Source organism: Narcine bancroftii, chromosome 6 (genome assembly GCF_036971445.1).
Source record: "Narcine bancroftii isolate sNarBan1 chromosome 6, sNarBan1.hap1, whole genome shotgun sequence".
In the NCBI taxonomy this organism is placed as follows: Eukaryota; Metazoa; Chordata; class Chondrichthyes; order Torpediniformes; family Narcinidae; genus Narcine; species Narcine bancroftii.
Genome location: NC_091474.1, coordinates 124,278,388 through 124,306,281, shown reverse-complemented (window position 1 = coordinate 124,306,281; position 27,894 = coordinate 124,278,388). Strand labels below are relative to the sequence as shown.

Genomic DNA, 27,894 nt, shown 5'->3' with positions numbered 1-27,894 from the left:
CTCTTCAGAGATAGATGCCCAGAGGCTGGTTGAAGTAATAGAGATGGTGAGATGGTTTCATGGAATACTGTTGCCCATTAACTACATATTATTGTGAGGCTCTAAAGGCTGTGTACGGCCCCTCACCCCAAGTCCACAGCCCGCTGCGCAGCTCAGACGGCAAAGTCCTCCTCAGCGACAAGATCGCCATCCTCAACCGATGGTCAGAACACTTCCAATCTCTTTTCAGTGCCAACCGCTCAGTCCAAGATTCCGCCCTGCTCCAGCTCCCTCAACAGCCCCTAAGGCTAGAGCTGGATGAGGTCCTCACCCAGGATTAGACATATAAGGCAATCGAACAACTGAAAAGTGGCAAAGCAGCAGGTATGGATGGAATCCCCCCAGAGGTCTGGAAGGCTGGCGGCAAAACTCTGCATGCCAAACTGCATGAGTTTTTCAAGCTTTGTTGGGACCAAGGAAAACTGCCTCAGGACCTTCGTGATGCCACCATCATCACCCTGTACAAAAACAAAGGCGAGAAATCAGACTGCTCAAACTACAGGGGAATCACGCTGCTCTTCATTGCAGGCAAAATCTTCGCTAGGATTCTACTAAATAGAATAATACCTAGTGTCGCCGAGAATATTCTCCCAGAATCACAGTGCGGCTTTCGCGCAAACAGGGGAACTACTGACATGGTCTTTGCCCTCAGACAGCTCCAAGAAAAGTGCAGAGAACAAAACAAAGGACTCTACATCACCTTTGTTGACCTCACCAAAGCCTTCGACACCGTGAGCAGGAAAGAGCTTTGGCAAATACTAGAGCGCATCGGATGTCCCCCAAAGTTGCTCAACATGATTATCTAACTGCACGAAAACCAACAAGGTTGGGTCAGATACAGCAATGAGCTCTCTGAACCCTTCTCCATTAACAATGGCGTGAAGCAAGGCTGTGTTCTCGCACCAACCCTCTTTTCAATCTTCTTCAGCATGATGCTGAACCAAGCCATGAAAGACCCCAACAATGAAGACGCTGTTTACATCCGGTACCGCACGGATGGCAGTCTCTTCAATCTGAGGCGCCTGCAAGCTCACACCAAGACACAAGAGAAACTTGTCTGTGAACTACTCTTTGCAGACGATGCCTCTTTAGTTGCCCATTCAGAGCCAGCTCTTCAGCGCTTGACGTCCTGCTTTGCGGAAACTGCCAAAATGTTTGGCCTGGAAGTCAGCCTGAAGAAAACTGAGGTCCTCCATCAGCCAGCTCCCCACCATGACTACCAGCCCCCCCCCCCACATCTCCATCGGGCACACAAAACTCAAAACGGTCAACCAGTTTACCTATCTCGGCTGCACCATTTCATCAGATGCAAGGATCGACAATGAGATAGACAACAGACTCGCCAAGGCAAATAGCGCCTTTGGAAGACTACACAAAAGAGTCTGGAAAAACAACCAACTGAAAAACCTCACAAAGATAAGCGTATACAGAGCCGTTGTCATACCCACACTCCTGTTCGGCTCCGAATCATGGGTCCTCTACCGGCATCACCTACGGCTCCTAGAACGCTTCCACCAGCGTTGTCTCCGCTCCATCCTCAACATCCATTGGAGCGCTTTCATCCCTAACGTCGAAGTACTCGAGATGGCAGAGGTCGACAGCATCGAGTCCACGCTGCTGAAGATCCAGCTGCGCTGGGTGGGTCACGTCTCCAGAATGGAGGACCATCGCCTTCCCAAGATCGTGTTATATGGCGAGCTCTCCACTGGCCACCGTGACAGAGGTGCACCAAAGAAAAGGTACAAAGACTGCCTAAAGAAATCTCTTGGTGCCTGCCACATTAACCACCGCCAATGGGCTGATATCGCCTCAAACCGTGCATCTTGCGCCTCACAGTTTGGCGGGCAGCAACCTCCTTTGAAGAAGACCGCAGAGCCCACCTCACTGACAAAAGGCAAAGGAGGAAAAACCCAACACCCAACCCCAACCAACCAATTTTCCCCTGCAGCCGCTGCAACCGTGTCTGCCTGTCCCGCATCGGACTTGTCAGCCACAAACGAGCCTGCAGCTGACGTGGACTTTTACCCCCTCCATAAATCTTCGTCCGCGAAGCCAAGCCAAAGAGAAGAAAGAGAAGATTGTATATGTATATACAGTAGAGATAATATAAATACTATATGTTGTATACAGTACATGTGTGTGTGTGTGTGTGTGTGTGTGTGTGGGCATGTGTATGCGTGCATGTGTGCTCATGTGCACACGTGTGTGTTTGTACACATATATAGTGTGTGTGTGTATGTATACCTGTAAATTTTTCATATATATATATATATATTAAAAATCAAGCTATACATTTAAATAAAATTAATATATAATATGTATTTATATATAGAAATATTTTAGATATATATAAAAATAAAGGGAATGGATAGAGTAGATGTGAATAGGCTCTTCCCCTAGAGGGTAGGGGAGATTGGAATGAGGGGTCATAACTTAAGGGTTAGGGGGCAAAAGTTTAGAAGTAACTTAAGAGGAAGCTTCTTCACTCAGAGAGTGGTGGCTGAGTGGAATGTCCTTCCGGAAGAGGTGGTTGCAGCAGGGTCAATTTTATCATTTAAGAGGAGGTTGAATGAGTGCATGGATGTGAGGGTGTTGGAGGGTTATGGGCAGGGAGTAGGTAGGTGGAACTAATGGAGTTCATTTAAATCGGTGCGGACTAGAAGGGCCGATATGGCCTGTTTTCGTACTGTAATAGTTGTATGGTTATAGGGAAATACAATCAACATGGTGATTTAATTTATTTTTTTTAAATGTAGACATACAGCTGGGGTAACAGCCCATGGGCCCATGCTGCCCAAGTACACCAATTTATCTACAGCCACTGTTCATTTTTGAACGGTGGGAGGAAAGAGGAAACCAAAGCACCTGGAGGCAACCCTGACAGACATGGGGAGAACGTACAAACTCCTTACAGATAGGGCCGAGTTCAAGCCATGATGGCTGGCTCTGTAATTGTGTCACGCGAATCACCACGCTGACCGCGCCACCCCTTTCTCATAAATCTAGATGCTTTGGAGATGACCTTGAAAATGGAAGCAGGGTTTAATCCTGAAATAATTCCAACTAGTTACATGAGGTTTAAGTATGATTTTAATAGCACACTGGACCATAATACTGCTTGACAAACACCAGTGTTAAAAATCTGATGTTATTTATATGGATTTTAATTTACACAGGTAAAATTGTCAAAATCTAATCAATGTTAGCAGACTTTTTAAACTTCTAGTCAGATTTTGTAAGAAAAAAACACACAGAATTGCTGGGGGAACATAACCAGTCTCACAGCATATGTAGGAGGTAAAGAAATATTCTCGACGTTTCGGGCCTGACCCCTTCCTCAGGGAATAAGCAAAGAACAGAATAAAGACTGGATCCTGTTTGGCAGAGAAATCCAAATTAACAAAAGTGTTAATTGGATATGATAAGAGGAGGATCAAGAATTGAATTTCCTCAGCTTGATCTGCAGACACCAGCAGACCCCCGCACTTGCTACCACAGCTCCACATCTCACTTGCCACTACCTGCTTTGTACCTCTCTGACACTTTATCCTCTGCTGGATCCATGAATCAACCATCGATTCTATGCCCATCTAGTGTCCATCAAGGATCGGAAGCTCACCTCCCTGCAGACTGCCATCTCAGTGACCTTCTACACGAGTCTCCACCCCGGCCCTTACCTTGATGAAGGGCTCAAGCCCAAAATCTCGGTTATGTATTTTTATCTTTGCTATATATTTGACAATGAGATAGACAACAGACTCGCCAAGGCAAATAGCGCCTTTGGAAGACTACACAAAAGAGTCTGGAAAAACAACCAACTGAAAAACCTCACAAAGATAAGCGTATACAGAGCCGTTGTCATACCCACACTCCTGTTCGGCTCCGAATCATGGGTCCTCTACCGGCACCACCTACGGCTCCTAGAACGCTTCCACCAGCGTTGTCTCCGCTCCATCCTCAACATCCATTGGAGCGCTTACACCCCTAACGTCGAAGTACTCGAGATGGCAGAGGTCGACAGCATCGAGTCCACGCTTATGAAGATCCAGCTGCGCTGGATGGGTCACGTCTCCAGAATGGAGGACCATCGCCTTCCCAAGATCGTATTATATGGCGAGCTCTCCACTGGCCACCGTGACAGAGGTGCACCAAAGAAAAGGTACAAGGACTGCCTAAAGAAATCTCTTGGTGCCTGCCACATTGACCACCACCAGTGGGCTGATAACGCCTCAAACCGTGCATCTTGGCGCCTCACAGTTTGGCAGGCAGCAACCTCCTTTGAAGAAGACCGCAGAGCCCACCTCACTGACAAAAGGCAAAGGAGGAAAAACCCAACACCCAACCCCAACCAACCAATTCCCTTGCAACCGCTGCAATCGTGTCTGCCTGTCCCGCATCGGACTTGTCAGCCACAAACGAGCCTGCAGCTGACGTGGACTTTTTACCCCCTCCATAAATCTTCGTCCGCGAAGCCAAGCCAAAGAAAGAAAGATATAAAAGACACTGCTGAGTTTCCCTGGCTTTGTGTTTTTACTTCAACTATGGTGTCTGCGGACTTTCATGTTTTACTTCCTCCACCCTGGCTCTGGTGGTTTATAGGAACGAGATTGTGATGTGGGTTTCCACCTTGGCCTCAGCGACCTGCAGGGCCGAGCCTCTGTCACGAACTCCCACCCTGGCTCCGGGAACACGCAGGCCTCTCTCTCACCACCCTCTGACTTACTGTTACTGTTTCCCAACCCTGTACCACGTTTCTACTTCCCACCCAAGATCCACAAGCTGAATTGTCCTGGCAGACCCATCATGTCTGCGTGTTCCTGCCCCACTGAATTGGCCTCCATTTACCTTAACTCTGTTTTGTCCCTCTGGTCCAGTCCCTCCCCACCTACATCCAGGACACTTCACACATGTGGTTTTAGACAAAATGTCAGAGTGTCTTCTGTTAGTATAGAGGGATGAGAGACCATTTCGACTGACCCACAAAAAAGGGTTCTCATCGCAGAAAGGGCACTTGTCTAAAAAGGACATTTCTCTGAAGCACCTCAACAACAATTTCATGAGTAATTAACATTCTGTCACTCCCTGGCCTCTTTCACCTCTTCAGGAACTGCTAACTTCAAATTAAGGCCTGTGTGCCTCACCCATCTTAAAGCCTGTGTCTCCCATTCACTTAAGGCCTGCATGTCCCATCCACTTAAGGCCTGCGTGTCCCATGCACTTGAAGCCTGTGTGCCTCATCCATCTTAAAGCCTGTGTATCCCATCAATTTCAAACCCATGTGTCATCATTGAATTTCTGAAAATGGACTTTGAACTGCCTTCCAAGAAATGAGCCTTGAGATGTAGTGGCTTGGGGTAGTCCACCCACAGCAGTGTATTTGCACATAGTTAGAGTTCAAGTTAGATAATTGTACATCAATTTAGTTAAGTTCAGATAAGTTAGTTAAATTAGATCAGCTGTTATATAATTGTTGATTAATAATTAAAAATATTGTTTAAAATACGCCGCCTGGTTAATTTTTATCGCTGCTGTCTGGTACGTAACATGCCTCTTTTTTATCAGCTTCCCCAGATTGTGGCTTTCACCTCCACAAGGGGCAATTTACAGCAGCCCACCAAATGTGAAAGTCTGCAGACACTCTCCTCACAGTCAAGATAGAAAAGTGCTGGAGGAACTCAGCAGGTCATGCAGTGTCCATAGGACATAAAGATATATAGCCAACGATTCAGGTCTGACATCTTCTTCAAGGGACCATCCAAGCAGTGTGTCTTTGGTATGTGGGAGTGAACCAGAGCACCCTGAGGAAGCCTATGCAGCCCCAGGGAGAATGTGCAGATTCCTTACGCTGGATGTCAGGATTGAACCCAGGTCCCTGGACCAATCAGCTGGACTACCGGAGTACAGAATAAGCTATAAAGTGAAGGTAATATACAATCTGATCAAGGTGAAATCAGTTCAGAAATACTGCTGTTCACCACTGCTGATTTATTTCAAAGGCTGTTTTTGCAGATTTCTCTTTTGGCCTAATCCAGTCAATCACAGCCAAGGGATTAATAGAAATTGCTTTTCCCAGGAATTCAGATTTTCATCTGAAACAATCAATATGCTTTCAATCAATTTGTTCAACAAGGAACTATTATTGAAAGGTAATTGCACCTTGGAGCAAGAAACAGAGATGAAGGGTTGGAAAACACATTTACACCTATCTCCAGGATCTGCAACACACTTTCATCTTCTTTGGATGCCCAAACAGACAGCAGAGCTGAGGAAGTATCACTGAATTACAGTTAATATTGTCTAAATGTGCAGAGCAAGGGTCCCATAAACTGGGCAGATTTTTTAGGAACGTTAGCTGAATGATTAGATGTGGGTTAAGCATGGAAATGCTCTTCAAAGGTTATGTTTCACATGCTAATAAATAGATGGAGTTTCGGTTATGTATTTGTTCTTGGGACATGAGCATCTCTGGGAAGGAAGTATTAATATTAAATTTACACATACAGCACAGTAACAGGACCTCTTGGCCCACAAGCCTGTGCCACCCAATCACACCCAATTGACCTACAACCCCAGTACATTTTGGAACGGAGACCCCAGGAAACCTCCTCCTACAAACATGGGGAGAATGTACAAACTCTTAACAGACAGCACGGGATTCAAACCCCGGACCTGATCGCTGGTGCTGTAACAGGGTTGTGCTAACCACTACACTACGCTATTAGTTCCTGATCTTAAATAGGGGTGGGTCTTCTAATATTCCTTGGAACACCAGAGGAGCAGTTGGGGGGGGGGGGGGGGTTGGCAACAGCTTCCATTTCTGACTGGATCAAGCTTCCAGTCATAAACAAGATCCTGGTGACAGGATGGCAGCTCTGACTTGGAAGGGTTCTATGGTTAAGTCCTGCATACATTGTGCAGGATGTCACTTCAGTACAGAAGTTGAACTGGACTGTCCATGGTGACATTTCTCATCCAAACACATTCATGCACCTCGCATACAATCCTTGAAGACACCTAGGGAAGTTCTTTCCAATACTTAATTCACTACCACCTGAAAGCAGATCAGTTAACTCATTTGGATTTTGTGTACATTTTTGACTGCCTTTTTTTTTAAAGTCTTAGCCTTTCATTTAGATACTGAAGAATTGAGAAAAGCAGAGCTAACATCAGTAGCCTATCTTCCATTGTAGGGTTTGGACTGCTTAACAAGGTGCATCCAACCAAACAGGCATCCATTAGGCCCTGGCTGATGTTCTCCAGGATCTCCACTGGCCAATATGTGCAGAAGAAGCAAAGTGTTGCTGGGCAACATCCATGGGTAGAAATGTCAGAAAATGTTTCAAGTTGGAACCCTTTAATGAGGTGGAACTACACACATAAAGGTGGGGAGTTAACTGGGAGAAGGGCCCAGAGGTAATAGGGTACATGTGAGAGATGAGGGAGGAGAAGAGGCATGTGGTGGGGGGGGGGGGGAAGAAAAGAGAGAAATAAGCATTTAAGTGCAGGCATAGGTGAAGATAGACATATAACTGTAGAGCACTGTGCAGACCCTTTGGCCCACAATATTGTACTGACTTGTATAAACCTACTCCCCAATGAATCTAACTCTTCCTTCACTCAGCGAAGATGGCTGAGTGTCTAGCCGTGGACATGTACTTACTGGTGTTGTAAGTGAGGTTCCTGGCTTTAGCTGCGTGGACAAAGTTCTTGAGTTTAGCATCATGATCCATCTAGCTCCCAGCATCCAGCTACATGGTGGAGAATGGCATCATTGGGCCCCAACCCCAATAGGGTGCGACCCATGTTGGAACTTCCAAGACCAAGGGACCATGAAAGCTTTGAGGAGGTGCCTGGGCTTCTTCTCATATTATGTCCAGTGGGTCCCTCAATGTGCAGACAAGGTTCATCCCCTCTTAAAAAGCACTTCCTTCCCACTGACAGCTGAAGCTCAAACAGCTTTCTACTATGTTAGAAACCACATTGTAAAGGCCACCATGCATGCAGTGGATGAAAATGTAACTTTCCAGGAGGAAAGTGACATCTCAGAAGTAGCCCTGGCTGCGACTCATGATCAGGCTGCTAGGCCGGTTGCATTTTTTTCCAGGACCCTACAAGGCCACGAGTTTCAGAATCCATCAATAGAGAAAGAGGCCCAAGCCATTGTAGAGACCGTCAGGCACTGGAGGCACTACCTGGTGGGTAGGAAATTCACCCTCCTCATGGAACAGCGATTGATGGCTTTCATGTTCATCAACACAAAACGAGGCAAAATTAAAAATGATAAAATCATTCGGTGGAGGATCAAACTCTCCACCTACAACTATGACAATAGTCTACTGACCTGGTTCCCTCAGTGAGGCTCCAGGTGCCCTGTCCAGAGGAAGCGGTGCCTCTCCACACACTGGCCAGTTGAGGTCACTGCACAATGAGCTCTGCAATCCAGGCATCATTCAAATGGCTCACTTTGTCAAGGCACACAATTTACCCGACTCGCTTGAGGATGTCAGGGAAAGGTCCAGGTCCTGCCAGGTCTGTGCCAAGTGCAAGCTGCACTTTTACCGCCCCAGCAAGGCACACCTGATAAAGGCATTCCAGCCCTTTGAATGACTCAGTGTCAATTACAAGGGACCCCTCCCCTCCATGTGCACCTTCATTCTGCAGGAAGGGGTGAACGTAGTGAACTGGGAATTCATGCCTGGTGTGATGTTCTAAGAAGTGGCTCCTCTCTGACTCCGCCCCCACATATCCCAATATAAACCCTGGATCCCTGCCAAAATCCCAGTTCAGTTCAAAGACCATGTGTTCTATTCTTACTGAACAAAAGTGTGTTGTATTCCCTCTGGTTTAGAGTGCTCTCAGTTGCGCTACATGTCAATACTGACAGAGAGGGAAAAGGAGGAAGCTGAAGGAGCATCATAATGGAAAAGAATTGCAAGAGAAAACCTATGAAATTACTTGAAGGAGGACCCATCCCCTATTTTTATTTTTTTCCTTGTGACATAAAACCCCATGATATGTTACATCATAGAGGTTAAGTTTGAAGTTTATCTGTCACAAAATATCAGATACAGTGAGAAGGATCCTTATGCAAGCAGACTGACTGGTTATCTCCAAGTTTGGAGTATTGTGTGATGTTCTGGTCTCCAAATTATAGGAAGGATATAAATAAGGATGAGAGGCTGCAAAAAAGGTTTACAAAAATGTTGCCTGGATTGCAGTATCTTGAATACAGAGAAAGATTGAGTAGATTGGGACTTTATTCATTGGAGCGTAGAAGGTTGAGAGGGGATTTGATGGAGGTATTTAAAATTATGAAGGGAATAGATAGAGGAGATGTAAATAGGCTCTTTCCCCTGAGGGTAGGGGAGATTGGAACAAGGGGTCATAAGTTAAGGGTTAGGGGGCAAAACATTTAGAGTAATATAAGAGGATGCTTCTTCACTCAGAGAGTGGTGGCTGAGTGGAATGATCTTCCGGAAGAGGTGGATGTGGCAGGGTCAATTCTGTCATTTAAGAGGAGGGTAGATGAGTACATGGATGTGAGTGGGGGGGTTGGAGGGTTATGGGCAAAGGAGTGGGTTGGTGGAACTCGTGGAGTTGAACGTAAATCGGTGCAGACTAGAAGGGCTGAAAAGGCCTGTTTCCGTACTGTAAATTGTTATATGGTTATATTCATACAACCATGCAGAGTTTACAGAATATAAGATTAAAATGAAAAGAAGGATCAATCAGCATCAAGGAAGGGTATCTTGAGAGCTTTGTTATGGGGTTCATTCAGAAGTCTAATGGTTGTGGGGGAGAAAATTGTCTTTAGCCCTGCTGTGCGTGCTTACACACTATTTAAATCTCTCCAGGGGGAGGAGGGAGAAGAGAGTGTGATGGACCCTGTTGTGTGTTGGCTCCCTTTCCTCAGCAGTGGGAGATGTAGATGGAGAGTGCATTATGTTCTGACTCGCATTCATTACCTTCTGGGCAGCACGGTTAGCATAGGGTTAGCTAAATGCCTTTACAGCGGCAGCAATTGGGACCAGGGTTCGAATCCTGCACTGTCTCTAAGGAGTTTGTACGTTCTCCCCTTGTCTGCATGGGTTTTTCCAGGGGCTCTGGTTTCCTCCCACCATTGGAAATTTACTGAGGGGTATAGGTCAATGGGCCAAAAGGACCTGTTACCGTGCTATATGTCTAAATTTTAAATTTAAAAATTCAAAGTTCTTCCAGTCTTGACCCAAGCAACTCCTGTGCCATGCTGTGAAGCATTCAGTAAATTTGCTTCCAGTAAGTGTACCTATAAAGGTTGATTAAGGAAGGATGGGGCAGGGGAACATGCTGAATTTTCTTCGCCTTCAATAAATGTGAGGTGCCGGTGAGCTTTCTTGATCGTCACGCCATTGTTTTCCCCAGATCACTGGGGATATTTATTCCTAAGATGAAGCTATTTACGTTTTTAACTTTAATGCCATTAATAGGTCTCTGCCCCTTCTCCCACCAACTCCCACAATTTCCTTAGCCACACCTCTTCACTCCCTGCCCCTTCTCCTGAAGTCTCTGATTATCTCCTTCACCTATTGACATTGAGAGAGCTGATAACTTGGCACTGGGCCTGGAGATTTTTGATCTGTTATATTTTATCCTGTTGTTATTTGATATCCAGCCCACTACTGTGATGTTGCCTTGAGCTTGAAGAGCTTGGGTGTAAAGAGAGTGCAGTAAGAAACTGAGGTGAACCAGTGCTGAGTGTGATCATGGAGATGTTGTTCCTCATCCCCTTTCACCACTAATTTTTCCTGTAACCCATTCTCCCCACATTCTTATCAAGTCCCGCCAGATTCTACACTCACCTACAAACTTGTGAATAATTTATAGTGGAGTGAAACACAAAAGTCTGCAGATGCTATAATTGTAGTAAAAACACAGAAATGCTTGAGGAACTCAGCAGACCCATAGAAGTTAACCATATATTACCAATGCTTCTGGCCTGAGCCTTTCTTCAAGGTATAATTTCTTCTATAATTTACAATGGGCATCAACCGCCCATTCTGCACATTTTTGGGAATAGGGAGACATCATATGGAGGCATCACTTGCTAACATCAGGAGAACTTTCCTACTCCACACACTCAGCACCAGAAGTCTGGATCAATCCCAGGTCTCTGGAGCTGGGAGGAAGCAACCTTTCCAGCTGTAACATTGTGCCTGAATCACTGGATGCCTCAAACATCAGTGAACCAGGTTGGAACAGGCCTGCTTTACCCAGCTGCAGCAGCCTCAGTGGTCAATGCTATTCAAATATACAGAAAAATGTCTGCAAGTTGCATCAAAACATGTATCGACAACAGTTTAACATCATGGCAAACACCCAGCAGCCCCAGCTTTGTGCAAGTCAAACAAATGTTAAACCCGGGTTCAATTCTTGTAACAAAAGGACATGATCATCCTCAAAGGATTTGGATTAAAATTCTTTCACAGATTGCACAATTTGTCACACCCTTTGAGCAAATTTACAGCTAAATGGCTTTTATAAAAAGTCATGTTTGAACGTGCTTGTATTTGCCAAATGTAAAGGTTCTCCCTTGGGTTGGCCAGTGACTTTCAACGCCTGTTTAACTTTAAACATGGGGGAGAGAGACCCCAGTGCTCCTCTCTGCCACTCTTACGGTCCTGTGGATTGACCTCCGATCCATTTTTCTGCAGCAAGAGCACCTCGTTGTGATGCAGCCGACCAGGACGCTCTCGATAGAGTTCCTATAGAAGGTTGACATAATGGTGGCTTTGTCTGCTTTAGACTTCTCAGGAAATGCAGTCACTGTTGTGCCTTCCTGAACAGTGAGGAGATGTTGAGTGTCCGCGATAGGTTAATAAGTCACTAGTTAAATGAACTCCAGGAACTTGGTGCTCTCCGAGTTGTTGATGTGTAGTAGATGGTGGTCTTTCCTAGTCCTCCTGAAGTCCACGATCATCTCCTTCATCTTGTCCACGTTGAGACTCAGGTTATTACTCTCACACCATTTCACCAGATTTTCCACCCCTTCTCTGCAGTGCGACTCATCGTTGTTGCTGATGAGGCCGACTACTGTTGTGTCATCTGCAAACCTGATGACACTTTTGAAGATGGATCTGGTGATGCAGTCGTGGGTCAATGGCATGAACAGGAACGGGCTGAGCACCCAGCCCTGAGGTGCACCAGTGCTTGGCATTACGGTGCTCGACAATCTGCAACCGACCCGGAAAGAGTGTGGTCTTTCCGTTAGGTCATCCAGGATCCAGTTACCAAGAGGGGTGTTGATTCCCAGCGAGGACAGATTCTCCACCAGCTTCTGGTGAATGATCGAATTAAACAGAAAACTGGTCAATGAACAGCAGCCTGGTGTATGAGGATTTATTCTCCAGATGGGCCAGGACGGAGTGAAGCGACAAGGCTATAGCATCGTCTGGAGAACGGTTTCTTCTATATGTGAATTGAAATGGGTTTAGTGTCCCTGGGAGGTGTGTTTTGATGAGTTCCATCACCAGATGCTCAAAGCATTTCATAATGGTGGAGGTCAGTGCCACAGGGCAGTAGTCATTGAGGCCTGTTACTGTCACCCTCTTGGGTATCAGAATGATGGTGACTGTCTTGAACCATGCAAAAAAGATGAACTGATGCAGTGAGGTGTTGAAGACATTGGTGAAGATCGCTATCAATTGGTCTGTGCCATCCTTCAGTAGCCGACCAAGTATGTTACCTGGTCCCACCACCTTGTGTGAGTTCACCTTGGATAGGGTTCTCTCACCTCAGCCGTGGATGTGCAGGGCCTCGTTCATTGGTGGGACACAGAGTTTTCTTTGGTGCCTCTCAGGTCTGCTCTCTCTTTAAACCTATGCCCTTTAGCTATTTACTCTTTTACCCTGGGAAAAAGTGACTATTGATCCTATCTGTACCCATCATTAATTTATGCCCCCAGCCTCTTTTGCTCCAAGCAAAGCAGGGCCAGCCCATTCAATCATAACTCAAAGCCTTGTCCCCTCACTCCCTCCATCCAGGTAACTTCCTTGTGAATCTCTTCTGCCCCCTTTCTCATTTAATCACATCCTACCTAATGAGTGATGACCAGAACTCCATCCAATACACCGTGTGGTCTAACAAATATTTTGTTATTACTGTAACCAATATGTCTCAACTCTTTCACTAATTTCCATGGCTAATGAGGGCGAGTGTACCATGCAACTCCATTGCCACTTTGTACCTGAGGTCTCTCTGTGCTAAAGAATCCCCAGTCACTGTGGTTTTTCTGGTTGGCACCACCACTTGTCTGAGTTGAATTTCATCTGCTATTCCTGGGCCCATCTTCATCAATCTTGGAGACAACTGACTTCATAAAACGTGGCTTCCCCTCTCCCCCCACCCCCTGACCACCATCAAACTCGGACCTCCACTGGGAGGTCACTGTGGTTGTAAACGGAGCATAGGTGCTGAGCGAAGTGATCTCTCAGTCTACAACCAGTCTCTTCAGTATCTGCTGAGTGCAGTGAACAGGGATTCACTGGTAGTGGTAGGAGTCCCGCCTCCTGGCTCTGCCCCCATCTGCTCACTTATAACCCTGGTTTTCCTGCCTAAACCCAGAACCCTTCTGAAGACTACTGTGAGACCCTACCCATAGTTATTTCTTTGGCTTGGCTTCGCGGACGAAGATTTATGGAGGGGTAATGTCCTCGTCAGCTGCAGGCTCGTTTGTGGCTGACAAGTCCGATGCGGGACAGGCAGACATGGTTGCAGCGGTTGCAAGGGAAAATTGGTTGGTTGGGGTTGGGTGTTGGGTTTTTCCTCCTTTGTCTTTTGTCAGTGAGGTGGGCTCTGCGGTCTTCTTCAAAGGAGGTTGCTGCCCGCCAAACTGTGAGGTGCCAAGATGCACGGTTTGAGGCGATATCAGCCCACTGGCAGTGGTCAATGTGGCAGGCACCAAGAGATTTCTTTAGGCAGTCCTTGTACCTCTTCTTTGGTGCACCTCTGTCTCGGTGGCCAGTGGAAAACTCGCCATATAACACGATCTTGGGAAGGCGATGGTCCTCCATTCTGGAGACGTGACCTACCCAGCGCAGTTGGATCTTCAGCAGTGTGGATTCGATGCTGTCGGCCTCTGCCATCTTGAGTACTTCCATGTTGGTGATGAAGTCGCTCCAATGAATGTTGAGGATGGAGCGGAGACAATGCTGGTGGAAGCATTCTAGGAGCCGTAGGTGATGCCGGTAGAGGACCCATGATTCGGAGCCGAACAGGAGTGTGGGTCTGACAACGGATCTGTATACGCTTATCTTTGTGAGGTTTTTCAGTTGGTTGTTTTTCCAGACTCTTTTGTGTAGTCTTCCAAAGGCGCTATTTGCCCTGGCGAGTCTTTTGTCTATTTCATTGTCGATCCTTGCATCCGATGAAATGGTGCAGCCGAGATAGGTAAACTGGTTGACCGTTTTGTTTTATAACCCATAGTTATAATAAGCTAATAAAAGCATTTGTTCTCCCTCCAGTCGTGAGAACTTTTATTCGCGCTACAATTTTATTAGCTTATTCCCTCTAATACGATGGAAGCGCTATTCAAGCCAGGTACGCTGCTGATAGACCCTCTGTTCCCCAACGCAGCTGAGGAGTTCACATACTGGCTAGATTGCTTCCAGGCCTACCTGAACGCGACCAGAGACGTCTTCCACACCAATGAACTCAGGAGGTCTGCACTCGTTTCGAGGGTGGGAATGAAAGGGTGTGCAGTCATCGGGGACTGCCCTACATATGACACTGCTATTGAGATGTTGAAGGCGAGGTACCTGAAGTCTCAAAACGAGGTCCAACTATAAATTAGCGAGGCACTGATTCGCCTTATGTCGCCAGCGGCCAGGAGAGACCATCGATGACTACTTGCTGGATCTGTAGACCCTTGCCAAGGAGTGCAGGTAAAAAGTAGCTACGGGCCACGTTCATGAGGAAGTACAGATCTGGGACATTCTAGTTGCGGGGTTCCACTCGAGGTACATGAGGAAGTGACTGCTCGAGTCAGGTAAGAAAGATCTGGCTAGCTAGCCACATCGAGCTGGCCAAATCACTGGAACAGGCCAGGCACACAAACAACTAAATTGGAGCCAGCGAGCTCGCTCACCCTTCCAAGGACCGGCTGCTCCCACTTCCCCTGCCCTAACTGCTGCCACTTCCCTTGCTATGTAGTGTTTTTTCTGTGGCAAGAGCCAGCATCCCCGATCTCAGTGTGTTCCAGTTCTGGGATGAAAGGGCATTGGGTGAGGGTTTTCCATGTGAAGGGAAGCCCGAGGAAGTCCGTGGCCTGCATTGCTCCCAGATCCAATTCCAGACCTAAGATGTCTGCCCCGAATTCACCTGAACCCACTTGCTGCACAACGTGCTGACGGAGGATTACAGTGAGCAAATGGTGCCAAAAGAATCAACAGCCATCTTGGAGCAACCCAAATTCAAACTCAGCACCATCCTCATCGGAGGAGGAAGGAGGGCAGCCATCTTGCTGTGCCATGAGGTCGAAGCCATCTTACCCACACAGGGCAACCCAGGACAGTAGGGGCCAATTGAGTGAGGAGTATGGAATCTCCGGGACCTAGCCTTGAGGGTCCTAGATCAGAACAACTTAGCAACTCCATAGTGACTATGAAGATAAATGGACATTCCTCTAAATGCCTAATCGACACGGCCTCTACTGAAAGCTTCAAAGACTCATGGACTGTGCAAAAACACAACCTGAAGAAGTATCCTTCCAATTATCGCATATTTCTCACGTCTCATTCGCTTTCTATGTGTGTTCAACAACATTGCATAGTATATCTATTGTTTGAAGGTGGGGACTTCTGTAAGATTTGCCTGTATGTACTTGATGAATTGTGTGCCCCGGTTCTGTTAGGTCTGGACTTCCTGTGTCACCTTAAAAATGTGACTTTGGAGCATTCTGGTCCTCTCTCCCCTGTAACAGTTCGGAACAGAGGGCCCCTAAAATCAGAATCCACATACAACATCTCCACACTGAATATCGAGCCCCCTCCTCTATTTCTGAATCTGTCCTCAGATTGCAAACCCATTGCTACCAAGAGCAGGAGGTACAGTACAGCAGACAGAGATTTTATAAAGTCTGAGACACAATGTCTGTTCGATGAAGGGATCATCAAACCTTGCACCAGCCTGTGTAGAGCACAGGTGGTTGTGGTAAAAGGGGAAACAAGTTGAGGCAAGTAATTGACGACGGCCAAACTATTAATCGGTACATGCTCCTGGACACATACCCCTCCCTCGTATTTCGGACATAGTGAATGTTATTGCGCAGTATTGGGTCTATTCGACCACCGACCTGAAAGCTGCCTATCACCAGCTGCCAATCAGTTCCGAGGACTGTCCATATACAGCACTTGAGGCTAATGATCATCTTTATCAATTCCAGAGGGTCCCTTTCGCTATTACTAATGGGGTTTCTATCTTCCCCAGGCAGATGGACAGAATGGTGGATGAGTATGGGTTGAAGGCTACCTTTCCTTTCCTCGATATCATTACCATCTGTGGCAGCACCTTGGAAGACCATAACGCCAACCTCCAGCAATTTCTCCACGTGGCGAAAGCCCTGATCCTCATTTATAACTCTGACAAGTGTGGGTTCAGGAAAAAATGACTGGCTATCCTTGGCTACATGGTGGAGATTGGCGTCATTGGCCCCCAATCCCGATAAGATGCGCCCCTTGTTAGAGCTCCCAACCCCCAGGACCATAAAGGCTTTGAGGAAATGCCTGGGGTTTTTCTCATATTATGCCCAGTGGATCCCTCAATACCCTGATAAGGTTCGCCTTCTCTTAAAAGACACTAATTTCTCCCTCTCAGCTGAAGCCCAAATGGCTTTTAACTACTTCCAGAACCACATTGTGAAAGCTACTATGCATGCAGTGGACAAGAATGTACCTTTCCAAGTGGAAAGCGACGCTTCGGACCTAGCCCTGGCCACTACCCTCAACCAGATGGGCAGGCCATTTGAGTTTTTGTTATGGACCTTACAAGGCCACGAGCTCTGGAACGATCGATGTAAAAGGAGGCGCTAGGTGGAAGATCAAGCTTTCCACCCACAATTATGATATTGCCTATCGGCCAGGAGCCCTTAATGACCCTCCAGAGTCTGCACACACTGGCCAACTGTGGTCTATGCATAACGACCTCTGCCATCCAGGGGTCACCGACATGGCTCATTTTGTCAAGGTGCGCAATCTGCCCTAATCTATGGAAGATGTCAGGGAAATGATCAGGTCTTGGCAGGTCTGCACAGAGTGCAAGCCGCACATCTACTGCCCCTCAAAGGCGCACCTGATCAAGTCATGCAGGCCCGTCAAATGGCTCAGTGTCGATTTTAAGGGACCTCTCCTCTCCACGAATGGGAACACCTTCTTCCTCTCTGTCATTGACGAGTATCCCTGCTTCCCATTCACCATTCCATGCCCAGAATTGTCCACCTCATTGGTCATAAAGGCCCTAGACTCCATTTTCACTCTGTTTGGATATCCCAGCTATATTCATAGTGACCAGGGCTCATCCTTTATGAGTGATGAGCTACGTGAGGGGTATCACGTCCAGCAGGACCACTAGCTATAACCTCTGGGGAACGGCAGGTTGAAAAGTGGAATGCCATAGTCTGGAAGGCTGTCAAACTGGCCCTGAGGCCAAAAGCTGGCAGGATGTCCTCTCTACGGCCCTCCATTCCATCTGGTCTCTATTATGTACTGTGACAAATGCTACTCCTCACGATCTCCTATTCACTTTCGAAAGAAGGTCAGCATCGGGAAATACATTCCCAGTCTGGTTCACTACTTCTGGTCTAGTCCTTCTCAGGAAGCATGTGAGGAGAAGCAAGACTGACTCCCTGGTGGAAAGGGTGAAATTGCTTCACGCCAATCTCACGTATGCCTACGTAGAGTACCCAGATTGCAGAGAGGACACCATCTCCATCAAGGACCTGCCACCCGCTGGAACAGAGGGTCCGTTGCCTCAGGTGCCCTGCAAGCCAAGGAGCTCATTCTCACCAGCCCCCAGTCAGGACCTTGGGGGAACCTGGTTCAGGAGGAAATTGCACCCCCACCCATTGTCAAGCTGGAGACCCAACCCACCTCTCCTCCCTCACAAGGGGACCAGGAGACCCAAGGAGTCCAAGACTCTCCGGTGCTAAGGTGCTCCACCAGGATCTCCAAACCCCCCCAGGCCACTTAAATTGTAAATTTGTAAATAACTATATTTTTTCAACCACATTTCTGAACCAATGTTCTCTGTCTTCATTCACAGACCCTAAATTCTACAGGAAGGGTTGAATGCAATTAACTAGGATTCACTGGTTGGATGTTGTGCTGATGGCTGGCCCCGCATCCTGGCTCTGCCCCCATCTGCCCACATATAACCCTGGTTTCCCGCCTACACCCAGAACCCTTCTGAATACTATTGTGAGACCCTACCCTTAGTTATAAGCTAATAAAAGCGTTTGTTCTTCGTCCATTCATGAGAGCTTTTATTGACACTACAATGAGTTTCTCCAGCATTGTGTTTTTACTTCAATCACTGCATCTGCAGACTTTCGTGTTTTACTCCAGCCTTCAATACTGTCCACCATGCTACGAATTTTGATATTATTGCCATATTTAGTAATCTTGCTACTTCCTTTGTTATCTCTTCTTTCTTTGGCTTGGCTTCGCGGACGAAGATTTATGGAGGGGGTAAAAGTCCACGTCAGCTGCAGGCTCGTTTGTGGCTGACAGATCCGATGCGGGACAGGCAGACACGGTTGCAGCGGCTGCAGGGGAAAATTGGTTGGTTGGGGTTGGGTTTTGGGTTTTTCCTCCTTTGCCTTTTGTCAGTGAGGTGGGCTCTGCGGTCTTCTTCAAAGGAGGTTGCTGCCCGCCAAACTGTGAGGCGCCAAGATGCACGGTTTGAGGCGATATCAGCCCACTGGCGGTGGTCAATGTGGCAGGCACCAAGAGATTTCTTTAGGCAGTCCTTGTACCTTTTCTTTGGTGCACCTCTATCACGGTGGCCAGTGGAGAGCTCGCCATATAACATGATCTTGGGAAGGCAATGGTCCTCCATTCTGGAGACGTGACCCATCCAGCGCAGCTGGATCTTCAGCAGCATGGACTCGATGCTGTCGACCTTTGCCATCTCGAGTACTTCGACGTTAGGGATGAAAGCGCTCCAATGGATGTTGAGGATGGAGCGGAGACAACGTTGGTGGAAGCGTTCTAGGAGCCGTAGGTGATGCCGGTAGAGGACCCATGATTCGGAGCCGAACAGGAGTGTGGGTATGACAACGGCTCTGTATACGCTTATCTTTGTGAGGTTTTTCAGTTGGTTGTTTTTCCAGACTCTTTTATATACTGTATATTAATGGAGTGCTGATCCCTGTGGCACTCCATTGTTCACTGGCCTCCAGTATGAAAAACAAGCCTTTCCTATCACCCACTATCCGAGCACCAGCCAATTTTGTATCCAATTTTCTATTTCACTCTGGATCCCATGCAATCTCAGTTTTCAGACCAGCCTATCATGTGAGATCTTGTCATAGGCCTTACTAAGGTCTGTGTCAACTGCCCTGGCCTCATCAATCCTCCTGGTCAGCTCTTCAAAACATACATTAAAATTCATGAGGTATGTTTCCCTGTGCGCAAAGTCATGTTGTCTATCCCTCGTCTGCCCTTGTCTTTTCAAATTTCCTCTCTCTCCGAGTCCCCTTCGGCGACTTTCTCGATAAGTCTCAACTTATTCCTCTCAGATGAATAGCATTTGGAGACTTTAATGCTTTCTGTTCCTTTTAAACTTGCTGAAGTTGTCAAGTTCAATGTTTTTAGTGTAGGTCACCAGTGCCCCTCCATTGCTAAATAGCAGCATTTGTTAGCCCAGTGAGTCAGGCATTTGCATTGATTTCATTGACATTGGGCAGTGCTAACAATGAAATTCTTCCTGCATTAATGAGAGCCTTATTTTGATCAGATGGAAAGATGCTGCCCCACCCCCTCCCCCACTCGTCATCAATGGTTACATGATATGATGTCAGGTCAACCTTGGAGAAAATAAGATGTTCCACAAGTGGCTCAAATTTAAACTTTCCCAATCTTTGGGGTTCTTTTTTGAATTATTTTCACAGCCTCTAATGGGAATCTTCATCAGGTACTTTGTAATTCTTGTGATTATGCATTTCTTGTTATTTTTACTGGCAGTTTTTTTCTCTATTGTCATTTGCAACTTGGGAATGGTTTGAGGTTTAGATTCATTAATTATATTGTTTTTTTTTTCTCTTTTCCTTTTTTTCAGTTTACTTATGGAAGTTATACTGTTGCATCAAGGTGATCGTGTCGGAGGTTTGGATCTCGAGTTCAGGTTTCAACTGGTCTGCTTGGCTGCAGAGACTATGGGAGCTCTAGTAGTGAAACTATGGGCACTCAGTCACTCTGAAGGGATGCTCTTTTGCTTCTCTTTCTCTGACTATAAGGGACACTGGGCTTATTACATGACAATAAAAGAATCTTAAATCTTGTGAACTCATTTCAGTTGCCTCATTTGGCCCATATCCCTCTTAATCATTCCTATCCATGCACCCATCTAAATGTTTTTTCAATGTTATAATTGTCCCCACTTCCTCTAGCATCTTGTTCCACATACCCATCGCCCTGTGTGAAAATATTGCCACTCAAATCCCTTTCAAATTTTTCCTCTCTCACCTTACATCTCCGCCCTATAGTTTTAGACACCTCACCCCTGGGGAAAAGATGGTGACCATTTAACTTATCCATGTCCCTCATGATGGTATAAACTTCCGTAAGGTCCTACACTCCAGGGAAGAAAAGCCGCAGCATATCCAAGCTCATAGCTCAAGCCCTCCAGTTTCAATCACATCTTTGGCGAATATTTCTGACCAATAGCTGAGTAACCAGACTGAACACCCTTCTCCAAGTGCAGTCATACCTACTGAATGCCTTGTGCAGTTGGAACATGATGTTCCAACCTTTGTTCTCCATGCCCTGATAGATTAAAGCAAGCACATCAAATATTACAAGTAAGTAATAATTTGTTCCATACACCAGGATTTTATTGGTGGTTTATTGCCTTCATAAAAATGCACATCGCAAATGGTCCATTTGCCGGAATAAAAGCTTCAAGCAAGTTCCAACATATTAGCTTTCTTTGAAATTCTAGGAACAGCAAAGATGACCTTCCTTGCAATTGTTCTTGGATAAGGTTTGATTATGTAAGGCTTTTGTTCAACCTGCAGCAGGTTAAAAATTGTATGTTATTTTATAGGGTATGAGGCAACCATTCATGAAACAGCCTTTATAGTTGTGGAACACGAAAATAGATTTTGAATGAGTTTTCATTCAGACAGATTGATTGCCCTCCCAAGTAGCAGAGAAATAAATGTAAGGCTCTGTTTGAAAGAAAACCAAGAAAGTTCTCCCTGGAGTCATGAATCAAAGTGTATGGAACAATGAATATAGAACCAGATCTCTCAATTTTTTTTACACCCATGTGCTATCAAAGAGTCCTTTGGAGGTCCCTATTGTACCAGCACCCCGAGCAATGCTTTCACATACCAACTCCTCTCTGTGTTAGAAAAAGCTACCCCTAAACTTTCCTCCAGTCATCTTAAACAAATGTCGTCTGGTTTTTGCTGTTGTAACCCCTGAAGATGGTCCACGCTATTGAGGCCCCTCATAATCTTATATACCTCAATTCAACTTCCAAAAGGTATATTTTCAAATTGCAATTTTCTGGGCCGACATTAACTGCTTGAAGCACAAAAGTCTGCAGAAACTAACTTTAGTAAAACCACACCAAAATGCCAGAAGAACTCAGTCGGTCTTTTCATAGGAGACAAAGATATATTGCTGACGTTTCGGACCTGAGCCCTTCCTCAAGGAATAAGTAGAATGAGCCAGAAGCAGGAAATATCAGGAAGTCTCAGAATTCAGACAATGTCAGCTGGGGGGGAGGAATCCGGACCAACAACAGGGGTTAGTTAGATATGATAAGGGGAGAGGTGAGAATTTATCATGTCTGACCTAAAGGAGACAGAGAAAAGGGAGAGACAGAGCTGGGGGAAGGTGATGGGGAAGAAATGGGTGGGGAGGGGTGGGGTTTAATGAAAGCCAGAGAAGACAACGATGTTAATGCCATCTGGTTGGTGGGTACCCAGTCGATAAATGAGGTGTTGTTCCTCAAATTTGTGGGTGGTCTCAGTCTGGCAGTTCATGAGACCATAGACAGACATCTCCAATGTAAAGGAGACCACAACAGGAGCACCGGATGCAATATTTCACATGTTAATCTGCAAGGGTCATCTACTGCATCTGTCAGCAATATTGTTACAGGCCCAAAGGACCCTAAAACCCAGCAGCAATAGAAATTCACCAAGACAAATGGTTACTTAAACAAAAGTTACTTTAAATTTTCTTTAAACATAAAAACAGGATCAAACTTTAAGTTATTCCTATTAACTGAACCTAACAACCCCCTTCTAATTCTAAGCATATGTGTAATGTGTATAAGTTCAGAAAGGTTCTATGATTCACAGTCTTATCTCATTTTTCACTCCTCCAAGTTCACCGGTGTCAGGTAATTCATACACTGTGCACAGAATTTAACATTTATAAAGTTCACCCAGTTTTGGTGCTTGAAAGGTAAATGGTTACCACTCAGAAGGTTCTTGTCAGTTTTCAGAGAGAGATTTGTTGTTCTACGACACCCACAACTGATTCCTTTTTAATCAGCCACTTCAGTGTCTTGCTGACAAAACTTGCACCCTCTTTATTTCAGGTCACCACAGAGTGCCCTTTTGTTTCACTTATTTCAAGTGAAGCATTAGGCAGCCAGTCTTCTCCGCTTGCATGAACCAAAAGGACTTTGACCAGGCTGAACTAAGCATTCACAACCCATCTTCCAAATGGGGTTTTCCACAAGCTTGCCAGCTTGTCCTGTTCTAGTCCCAGTAGCTGCTGATGACTGTAAAACTGTAGAACTGATCTCTCTCTCTGTCAGAGAGAGAAAGCCTGTTTGACTCTCTCTGTTTGCAAAACCACATGTCCCTCTTAGAACAGCAAGTTCCCCACCAGACAGAATGCGGCTCTGACAAGCTCTTTCATCTGTTGCCTTTTTGTAAACAACAATCCATTAGTGAAGTCTCTTGGGCACTCTCCAAAGCTTTTACAAAGACTGTTGGCCCTGACATGTCTAGCATGAACAGAGCTCCAGTATCTTAAAGTGATTGTATGTGACCTACTCTAACAAAGCTACCCCCAATCTATCTCCCAAAAGCATATCTATATTCTGTCACAACAGATTTTAACATTTATGAATTTTCAGCAAGCTCTGGTGCTTAAAGGTAATTGGTTACTGCTCAGGAAGGTTCTTATTGGTTTCAGAGAGAGATTTGTTGGGTTTTCCAAGTGATAAGTTCTTCTTCCACTGGTCACCACAAAGTTCCTTTTGTTTCCCTTATTTCAGGTGAAACACTCTAGCCAGCCATTTCCTCTTGTATGAACCACAAGAATTTTCAACAGGCTGAACTCAGAACATACAACCCATCTTCGAAATGGGGTTTCAACAAGCTGCCAGTTTTCCATGGCTGCAGAAACCAGTCCTCTCTCTCTCTCTCTCTCCTCTCTCTCTCTCTCTCTCTCTCTCTCTCTCTCTCTCTCTCTCTCTCTCTCTCTCTCTCTCTCTCAGAAAAGGCCTGTTTGGTCTCTCTCTCTCTGCTTGCAAAACCACATGACCTTCTTAGAAACAGCAAACTGCAACCAGACAGATTGCTGCACTGGACCCAAACTTTTGAGTCTGTTCATCTGTTGCTTTTAAAATAATAATCCATTACTCCACAGCAGGACCAATTAACACCAACTTGTGAAGTCTCTTGAGCTCCCAGTTCTTCTATTTGGACCTCCTTCTGAAAACCTCTAGCAAAGCAGTTTTCATTGTCCCTACAAAAGGCCTTGGGCCCGGACTGTCTGGTTTGAGCAGAGCTCTGGCATTTTAAATGAAATCTGTTTTGTGAAATGTTTGTGTTTGTTTGTGACCCCCACAATCTATCTCCTCCAAAAACATATCTATATATAATATAAGATGTGATATGATCCGTCGCACTATATCTTTGCTTTTTATGGACACTGAGTTCCTCCATCATTTCGATGTGATTTTACACATTAACTGCTGTATTCAAAGTACTTTATTGGCTTTTCTGCATTTTGGGAGAGTCAAAAGAGACATGAAAAGCTACAGATTAACAGAAGGCATCATCACCCAAATTAATCCAGGAATAGGCAAAATTACACTGCTGCGAAGAGCTCAGAAAGATTGACCTTAATGTTCAACCATGGTTGGCATTTGGAATGTTGTTTCTTATTTTCCTTTATTCAATGAATGTGAGCTTCACAGTCTGAGCCAGCATTTATTTGCCCGTCCCCAACTGCCCTTGAGAATGAGGGGGAGCATGAACCACTCTGGTACTAGAGGCATGAGTAACCATGATTTTAGAGGGGGAATTCTTGAGTTTTAACCCAGGGATGGCATATATTTCCATTCAGGATCATGTGTGGCTTCAAGGGTGTGAGAGATAATAGAATATAGGAAGTAAAGTTAGTATGAATGAAATAAAGAATAATAGACTAGACTAGAGGAAGTTAAGTAAGTGCTGAGTAGGGATGAATTCCGATAAGAGTGTGAGGAAGGGTTACGCAAGTATAATAGAATAAGGGTGGTCTTATAGTGATAGAAAGAATTAGCAAATTCTGCATGTAGAATTAGTAAGTCCTGGGGGTTGAGATGTGTGAATAAGGACAAAGGCAGATTCATGAATAAGGACAATGACACGGTGGGACCTAAACAGGATACCCCATGGTCTTTCATACAGAAACTGCACGTAGGCAGACAGAATTACCAAATGCCAAACCAATCCAGGAGGCAGAAGAATGTTAAGGGGGGGGGAGGGTACCTCCACACTGAAATAAACTGTATAAATGTTGGGTGAGCCCCAGTATGTGTGTGTATTCCCATGGTAAGGGGAAGCACCCAAGTTTGCACTGTTGTACAATAAATGTTCTTTGTTCTCAATTCTTGTCTCGAGCGAAATCTGTGAAGGTACTTCTGTTTCTCACAAATGGGGGATCGTCCGGGATCCCACTCCCTCCACTGACAGAGTGCCCGACGACGGGGTTAGGTGCATCCCGGCTGATTCAGCTGGACTCCCGGACGAAGGGTGACTGGTCAGTGAACAAAGCGAGTGATATCCGAGAAGAGGCATTGAGAACAAACGATGGGAGAACGTTAAGGAACCTCACTAGGAATAGCTACTGGATCCCGGTAAGTGGAATTTATTTACCTGTTAGTATGGGAGGAGTAAGTAGCAAGGGATACAGTCCTGAAGAAGGACGGGAAGATCAGATACCTAAACATAGTCCGTTAGGATTAATGTTATCTGATTGGGGTGCGGGGAAAACCCGTGGGAAAGATAAACAGACCATGGTCAGGTATTGCTATCAGGAATGGGTTAAGAATCCGATAAAAGGGAGTTCGGTATATTGGCCAAAGTTCGGATCCGACGACGACTGGATGTGTCAGTCATTGAACATCTGGCTCTACCAAAATCAAGGAGGTAATATCGAGAGCAGAGAATATGCAGCCTGTTGGCTCAGTGGATCGTTTGATCAAATGATTTTGAGTGAAAAGGAATGGAAGAACAAGAAGGATGAGGAACCTTCTGCCCCTGAAATACAAGGATGGGATGTGTTACATTCCCTTCCTCCACCTTTTGCTCCCCCTGTGCCAGCTCCTATCTTCCCCCTCTCATCTACGCTTTACCCTTCTTCATCTTCCCCTCTTCCTCCACAGTTAGAGAAAGAAGAAGAAAGTAGGGGTGGTATGATGACCCGCTCACAGAGTACAAGATTATCACCTCAATTGACACGAGAGAGAGGAGACTTTGATTACGAGGGTCATTCAGAACAGTGTGAGAACCTTCAGGAGGGAAGGGCAAAACCCTTTGATTTGTCTCCCGGAGGGCAGAAACCTAAACATCTTAGAGGAGGGAATAAGCCAGAAATTAACTGGATGAGACCTTTACGAGAGGTTCCCTTGGGAGGGGATGTGGGGGGTCTCGGGTTCATAAATGTGCCTCTGACCCGTACGGAGGTGCGCAATTTTAAGAAGGAAATGACCTCTCTGATAGAAGACCCTCAGGGATGTGCAGAACAATTAGATCAATTTTTGGGACCTAATATATATACCTGGGATGAATTAATGTCTATCTTTGAGACTCTATTTACTTTGGATGAGTGTGGAATGATTCTCCAGGCAGGGAATTAGAGTCTGGGATAGGGAACACCAAGGAGGACCAGAGGCGATACCTGGAGAAGCTAAATTTCCCCTGGTAAACCCAAATTGGGATAAAACTACTAATGATGGTCGCACGCAAATGGATGAGTACAGGGTTAATCTAGTAAAAGGAATGAAGGAGTCTGTTCCAAAAGGACAGAACTTTAAGAAGGCATTTGAGGTTCCCCAAGGTCCCGAGGAGACCCACTCTGCATTTCTGAATAGATTGCGTGCGGCCATACAACAATATTGGGGGTTGGATATAGGATCCCCAGCAGGTGAACGGTTGGTATTGACGGGCTTTGTTACTAATTCAGCCCCAGATATCAGGAATAAATTACAAAAGACAGAGAATTGGCATGAACAGGGATTAATACAGCTTTTACAGATCGCACAAAGGGCATACATCCAGAGGTCTGAAGATCAACAGAAAGGAAAGGCTAAGATTTGGATGCAGACAGTCAAGGAAGTTGTGGAGGGACAGCAGGGAAATGTTAGGAGCTGTGTGCCAGCTCCTGGATGTTGGGAGGAGCACCAGGGGTGGGGAAGTAGAGACCAGAGCAGAGGCAGGGGTAGAGGAGAATTCCGGGGATGACGACCATTCCCGGGACCCCGTGGAGACCCTGGTAGAAATTGGGAAACAGGAGCATTAGTTTGCTATTATTGTAAAAAGGAGGGACACTTTAAGAGGGAATGCCCAATGCAAGCCAGGGAGATGGGATCTTATGCATTGATGGAGGCAGATTATGAATAGGGGGGTCATGGTTCTCAGTCAATACACACCGTGGGGCTGCATGGAGAACCATTGGTAAATTTAAGCATAGGACTCCACGGTGACGAGATGACTTTTCTAGTAGATTCTGGGGCGGCCCGGTCTAGTATTTTACAACCACCCGAGGGTGTTAAAACAGAAGGGACAGTGATGGTTTCGGGAGTGGGAGGAAGAGATTTTACGGTCCCTATACTAAAGAATGTAAGGATACAAATGGGAGAAATGATAATAACAGAGGATATTTTACTAGTTCCTCAAGCTGGAGTTTGCCTGTTGGGATGAGATTTACAAGACCAATTGCTTATTGGCACCAGACCACAGGGATCAGGTATCGGGATTCAATTTTATGTACTAACAGAGGAGGATCGGGAACTAATAAATCCTAGCGTATGGGCAAAAAGAGGCAATAGAGGAGGGTTAGATATTCCTCCCTTCAAGTTACTTTAAAAGACCCTGACCAAGTAATTAGACGAAAACAGTATCCAATTCCTATGGCTGGCCAAAAGGGGCTGCAGCCAGTAATTGACCAATTGGTGAAAGATGGTATACTCGAACCTTGTATGTCACCTTTTAATACCCCAATTTTACCTGTCCAAAAACCAGACGGTACCTATCGATTAGTGCAGGATTTGAGGGAGTTAAACAAAATTATTCTCACCCATTATCCGGTTGTACCTAACTCCTATATGGTAATGGGTAAAATTGATCCCCATAGTAAGTGGTTTAGT

At 45.7% G+C, this 27,894-nt stretch overlaps 1 long non-coding RNA gene across 1 annotated transcript in view; it reads left to right on the top strand.

The window, feature by feature from the left end:
- Positions 1 to 20,541, top strand: part of LOC138736439 (uncharacterized) — a 45,449-nt gene extending 24,908 nt beyond the window's left edge. Inside the window, exon 3 of the long non-coding RNA XR_011340280.1 lies at positions 20,347 to 20,541. This is a non-coding gene — a long non-coding RNA (uncharacterized lncRNA). The remainder of the gene's footprint in view (positions 1 to 20,346) is intronic.
- The last annotated feature ends 7,353 nt before the right edge of the window (positions 20,542 to 27,894 follow it).